The sequence below is a fragment of the Belonocnema kinseyi genome, chromosome 10, assembly GCF_010883055.1.
Source record: "Belonocnema kinseyi isolate 2016_QV_RU_SX_M_011 chromosome 10, B_treatae_v1, whole genome shotgun sequence".
Classification (NCBI taxonomy): Eukaryota; Metazoa; Arthropoda; class Insecta; order Hymenoptera; family Cynipidae; genus Belonocnema; species Belonocnema kinseyi.
This window is the reverse complement of record NC_046666.1, coordinates 58,171,620-58,178,763: the sequence shown is the minus strand read 5'-3', so window position 1 is coordinate 58,178,763 and position 7,144 is coordinate 58,171,620.

Below are 7,144 nucleotides of genomic sequence, written 5' to 3'. Positions count from 1 at the left end.
AAAAATTCAAAAAGATGTGTAAAAATGTTAGAAGTGTCGAAAAAGATTTTAGAAAATCGTAAAGAAAATTGATTATCTTAGAGGATTTTACAAAATATCAGGGACAATTCCAGTCAGTTTCACAGATATTTGATAAATTTTCGGAAATCTTAGACAATTTAAAAATATTTTTAATCTCTTCAAAACTTGTTCAATATCTAAATATCTTTTAAATTAACTTGAATTTTGCTTTAAAATCTGCCACATTTTTAGAGATAATTAAACATTTCTCTTTAAAACTTAATTTTTCAAAAAAAAAAATATATTTCAAATTATCCATTTTTTTTTAATCTTACACAATTGAAACATTTTACTTTAAAATCTGTTACACTCTTTTTTGAAATTTTAGGAAATTATTTGAAATGTTTTAAAATCTTTTTAAATTTTCTCATAAAATTATTTCTTTTTTTATGTAATTCTTTAAAATATTCCTGTGAATATAAAAAAAATTCTTTTAGATTCTTTTCAGAATTTGTAAACCTTCTAAACATCTTTTTAAATTATTAAAATATTTCCTACATCTTTTTAAGAATCCCGCAAAATTAAAGAAATTGCCTTAAAATCTTTCAGATTCAACAGTTTTTGAAATCTTTTCAAGTATTCTCTTAAAGTTATTTTTTTCAGAATAAAAAAAAAATATTTTATATTTTCCTAAGCATCTAAAGAAATTATTTTCATTCTCTTGAAATTTTTCAAAATTCTGACAAAAACTTCCTTTTCCGAAATCTACTATTTTTCAATGGTTTGAAAACTTGTAAATTTCTCTTAAACATGAATTTTTTCTAAAATGTTGTCGCCTTGCAAAATCACAAAATTTAGTTTTGAAATCTTTAAATTTAAAAATATTTTTAAAAAATTTGGAAATCGTTCCAAGTTTTACAATGTTTTTAATCCCTTTAAAATCTCTTAAATTTCTAAATATCTTTTAAACTGATTTGAATTTTTCTTAAAATTTTTTAAAATCATACAAAAAAAGATTGTATTCGCTTGAAGCTTTGCACAATTGTTTAGAAGCTTCTAAGTTTTTGTTTGAAATATTTTGCAATCAGTATTTTTTTTACATATTTTTTTTAATCTTGCCAAGTTTAATTTCATTTCTGAATCTTTTCGAATCTCTTTAATTTACTCGATTTTTTCAATGTTGACAAATTGAATTATTTTTATTTAAAATCTTTTACTCTTTTTTTTTTTAATTTTAGGAAATCACTTGTAATGTTTTGAAATCTTTCTCAATTTTAAGAAAATTCTTGTTTGAATCTTTTCAGAACTTCTAAACATATTTTTAAATTATTCGAATTTTTCCCAAAACTTTTCAAAAATGTTGCAAAAGCAACAAAAAAAATTCCTTAAAATCTTGCAAATTACTCTTTGCCAATTTTAGAAATAATTTCAAATATTTTCTTAAAACTAATTTTTCAAAATAAAAATATCATTTTTAATTTTCTTAGGAATCTAAAGCAAATTTTTCATTCTTTTGAAACTTTTCAAAACTCACAAAAAGCTTTAGTTTTTCGAAATCAAAATTTTTTTTCTAATCTTTACACGTTAATGTTTTTTAATCGTTTCAAAATTTTGTAATCTTGGAAAATTGCAAAAAATAGTTTTAAAATCTTGAGTACATTTTTTATAGTCTTGAAACATTTAGAAATTCTTAAAAAGCTTCTAACGTTTTCTACGAAATTAAAAATATATATACATTTTGTTAAAACGAGTTTTAAATCTTTTCAAATTGACAATCATTTTAAAATCCTGTTAAAACTTTACTAAATATCTCTTCAACTTATCAGAATTCTTTCTAAAATTTTGTAATCTTGAAAAACTGAAAAATTTTACTTTAAAATATTCTAAATTCTGCTTCGAAACATTAGGAAATCATATGAAATATTTTCTATTTTTTTTTAAATTTTTTGAGCAAAGAATCATTCAAAATTTTTCAAGGAATCTTATCCTCTGGATTTTTTTCGGAAACACTTCCCTATCTTCAAAACTTAAAACTAATTTTTTTTTAATAAAACCTAAAACATTGAAAATTTTACCAGGAATCCTAAACAATAATTTAATCTCCTTCAAATATTCATGTTATTAAAAAGTTTCTAAATTTGTTCATAAATAACAGAATTATTTCCCAATATTAAATCATCATTTACAATTAAAATTTTCTCTTTTACGATCAAGTTTAGAAACGTTTTTATTTACAAAGTTGATAGTGCAGAAATTCTTCATCTTGTTCAATCGATAAAGAAACTGAAAAAAGCCAATAAAAAACATACATTTTTTAAAATGAATCATTTGAGTCTTAATATTTTAAACATTTATTATGTTTTACAATTTTTTTTCAGTCGTAACAGTTTTCGAACTTGTAAATTTACTCTTTAAAGTCCAACGTGGTCGCGATTTATTTTAAAAACATGAGTTTTGAATCGCACTTACATCACTAATTACGAAACAATCCTATTCCAATCCAAAGGATCTTCAAAAATTGGTCACTGTTATTTACATCAAACAGATTTAAATAAACAAAATTAAACAATAATAAAGTAGAAATAGAAAAATCAAAGTGGATCCAAATGTCAAAATTTAAGTAAAAACGAACTCTTTTTATCCTGGAGAAACATTTTTGTGCCTTGTTGGAAGTAATATTTAATTTCCTTTAATTAAAAAAGACCCCTTTTGTGCTCGTTATTCCAATTTCAAAAACATTCTATATTTCCGATTTACAATTTCAAAAATATAGTCCTTATTAATGAAATTTAAATTTTTCATAAATTACATAAACGTTTAATTATATACAATTTGCATTTTAAAACAAATAGTTCCTAAAATTTGTACAAGAAGAAAACACGAAAGGGATTTATATAACTAACATTTTTTTCTTTTTTGTAATAAGCTCGAAATCACGTTCGCATCAACTAACTCTTAAAATATCAATTTCTCTATAATCAATTTTTTGCATTCATTCGGAACCTGCATCCAAGAAAAGTTTTCTGAAATATAAAATCTCGTAAAACTCAATGCAATTTCGTAATATATTCAAAGATTATAAAAAAGTAGACGTGGTATTCAGGGATCACAGTGTAAAAGAAGCTCAAAAAAGGGAAATAGGGTAATTTTTTCACGAAAAATGGCAAAAATAAAAGGACGATTATAAACAAAGAGATGATCAGAGTTGAATTTTTTTTTTAATTCTCATAAATTCCCTACTGAGAGTCCAATGGATGCGTATTAATTTGCCAAACAGCATTAATTGCCAGAAGTGACACATTTTCGAAAAAAAACTTTTATTAAAAAATTTTGTATTACGGACTGAATTTGTTATTTATCAAATTCTCATATTGAATTTAGCAGTTGAAAATTAAAGAAAAATAAACTGTTGAAAACTCAGTTTCCTTCATTAATTTTTAAACAGTTAATAATTCAATTATCAATTGAATTTTCAACAGTTGAAAATTCCATTTTCTTCAACTTTCAACAGTTAAAAATTCAATTTTCAGCACTTGAATTTTCTACTGTTTATAATTCAACGATCAATTTTCTTCGATTTTCAACAGTTGAAAATTCAGTTTTAAATAACTTACCTTAAGTTTTCTTCCATTTCGAACGATTGGATTATCAACTTCGGAATATTGATGAAAATTCAAGTGTTGAAAACTCACTGTTGAATTTTATTTCACTTTTAATTTTCTTCAATTTTCAACTGTTGCAAATTAAATTTTCTTCACTTTTAAACAGCTAATAATGCAATTATCAATTCAATTTTCAACAGTTGAAAATTCGATTTTAAACAATTGCATTTTTTATTTTCTTCCATTTGAAAAAACTGAATTTCCAACGGTTGAAAAATGAAAAAAATTCAACTGTTGAAAATCATTTAATTTTTAAGTTTCTTCAACTTTCAAAGTTAATAATTCAATTTTCAGCACTTGAATTTTCTATTGTTTATAATTCAATGAGCAATTTTCTTCGATTTTCAACAGTTGAAAATTCAATTTTAAACTTAAATTTAAGTTTTCCTCCGTTTTGAACGATTGAATTATCAGCTTTGGAATATTGAAGAAAATTCAAGTCTTGAAAACTAAACGTTGAATTTTCTTTCACTTTTAATTTTCTTCCACTTTTAATTTTCTTCAACTTTTAACAGTTGAAATTTCAATTTCCTTCAATTTTAAACAATTGAATTTTTCATATTCTTCCAACTATTGAAAATTATTGTTGAGCTTTCTTTAATTTTTAAGTTTCTTCAACTATCAACAGTTAATAATTTAATTTTCAGCAGTTGAATTTTCTACTATCATTTTTTTTCGTTTTTCAACAAAGTTGAAGTTTTCATCCATTTAAAAAAATTGAATTTTCTGCTGTTGAAATTTAAAGAAAATTCTAACTATTGAAAAGTCAATGATCAATTTCCTTTAATTTTCTTCAGTATTCAAAATTTGAATTATCTATTGTTGATAATTCAATTATCAATTTAAAAAAAAAAACAGATTTTCCTCAATTTTTAACAATTGCATTTTTTATTCTTTTCAATTTGTAACAGTTGAACACTCTTAATGTGCATAATTCATTTATTAACTTTTTCCTATTTCTACAGTTGAAAATTCAATTTCCAGCAATTGATTTTTTAGTTTCCTTCCACTTTAAAAATTGAATTTTCAACTTTTAAATAATGAAAAAAGTTGAAAATTAAATTTCCAACAGTTAAAAATTCAATTGCTGCAAGTTAGAGTATTGATAATAGAATTTAATAAATAACCATTTTTACCTATAAAAAAAAGTTCAGATCAAAGTTGATTTTTTCGAAAACGGGACAACAATGATCAATACTATTTGGCAAATTAATAGTCATCTAATGGATTCGTAGTAGGGAATTTGAGATTCACAAAAAATTAAATCTCCTTGTTAGTTAATTGGAAATCCATTCAAGGCGATATAAAAAAGTCCGACAAAAAATATAATTGATTAAATAAACCATTTTTATATGCCTAAAATCGTTCTCATAATCCAAAATATTTTCTCATTAAAAAACTACCATCATTTATAATTAAATCCTAATACTTCTTCATCCTAAAAATTATGTCACTTCTTAAGGTTCTATTTAAATTCTAAATAGTTTAGTTTGAAATCGGCCAATTAAAAATGTATAGCTTTAGTAAATTTCAAGCAAATGCATTTTCAAATTTTACCATTCCATCTCAAGACTACTTTCGGGTCTGAAATTTCTCGCGCAATGCAAATATTATATTCCCAAATGTAGAATATTTAAAGGGAAAGGGGGAAACGCATAGGAAAGGAGGAAAGACTGTGATCCCTGGATATTCAAAATAGTCAAAAAAATGATAAACCAAAATTGTAAGTCGAATTTTAAACCTGTTAAAAATGATTCGACAGAGCTCAAATACCATTCATATCGCCTGATCTCAAATTAAATAAACAGGAGGGTTTATAAAAAAATAAAGTAGAAAGTGATATAAATGAAAAAATATAAAGTATAATATGCATCGACAAAACATTTCAAACAAATTGAAAATAAACAGAACTAATAGAAAAGTCCATCAACATTTTTCAGATTCATTTTTTAACACATAAGATTGCCTCGTATGTTTTTTTTTACTTCGCAAATAAAAATTCTGTTTTGAGTCTATTTCACATCTAAGATTAATTTACGATTCTAAAACATCCGCGATGTATGTACATGATAAGAGTATACGTATAATCTAGTTATGTGCTAGGACAGATGTAACAGCTAAAACAATTTTTTTTTTCTGGAGCGAGATCGACTAGTTAGTTCCAAAACCATTTTCTTAACTAGTTTCTTCTGCACCGCAGTTTTTCGAAATTTTAAAAGACGTCGACAAGTCAGAGAATTTTTAATTTTCTTTATCACAAGTGTATAAAATATAAAATCGGAAAGCTGCCAAAATTATGAAATTGTAAAAAACAAGTGTTCAAATTTGAAGGCATTGAAGTGACAAAGCCTACAAATTTAATAAACAACAAGAGTTTTTATTTTTCTCTAAAGTCGACAATCCTTTTCTTTCGAAAATTCCGGATATTACAGAGAAATTTTGTACAATTTTGACACTGTCAATCTCCCAATTTGTGATTATGAAATTCTATCTACGGATTACAAGTAATTTTACACCTTTACACATATAAGTGAAAAAATCCATCCAAAAATGGTCAAATTTCCTTCTCTGAAATTGCTCAGAAAACTGTTAATTCTCAAACAAAACGAATTTCCAGTTTAATGATCCGATTGACTTTTCAGATAAATATTTCCACTAAATTTGCATTTATATTGATGTGTTATTAAGGTTTCTATAATTGTTATTATATGGCATACTTGTCTCGACGCTTCATGCAAAACCGCGATAATTTGAACGTGTGTGATTTATTATATTATAAAAGCTCTTGAAACGAACTAGAAAAACTAATCAATCTACTTTATATGTACAAGACATCGCAACGTCTTGTAAAATTACGTGGAAAATTGCCAACTTTTTAAATCAGGATTCGAGCCCTCGATTTAAAAAGAGGCAAATTTCTAAATTGTCTTTGCGAATAACAATTCAAGTGAAGCTTCTGCTTCTAAGTCTAAAGCAATGAAATTCGCTTTGTACTTGGAAGTGACTCATCCGATGCAAACGGAAATTCTAGAATCCCGTTCGACATAACTGACACACCTTTACTACACCTGGCGTATTTCCTATTATCCATCAACAGTCGCAGTTTCGGATTTACAATCGTTTGTCTGGGCTCATAAAATTAGGGAATCACAGGAAGGGAATTATTTCCAAACTCGATTACATTAAAAATTAGAAACGTTCGAAATTCGGATTTAGTTTAAATTGAAAAAATTTAACAGTGCAGGGTGGCGAGTTTAATAAAGGGGGAAAAATCACGGTCATTTCCTAGTTCACAAACAATTTTCACGGCCGGTGTAATTGACAAATTTGAACTCTTAAAAGTTGAAGATTCTTTCATTTGAAGTAACGAAAACTGAACTGTAAATTAAAGCACTTAAAGTTAAATTGTGAAATTTTAAGTTTAAACGCTCCATAATTTACAACTATAAAATAAAAGCTTTTAGCATTTTTTAATTGAAAAA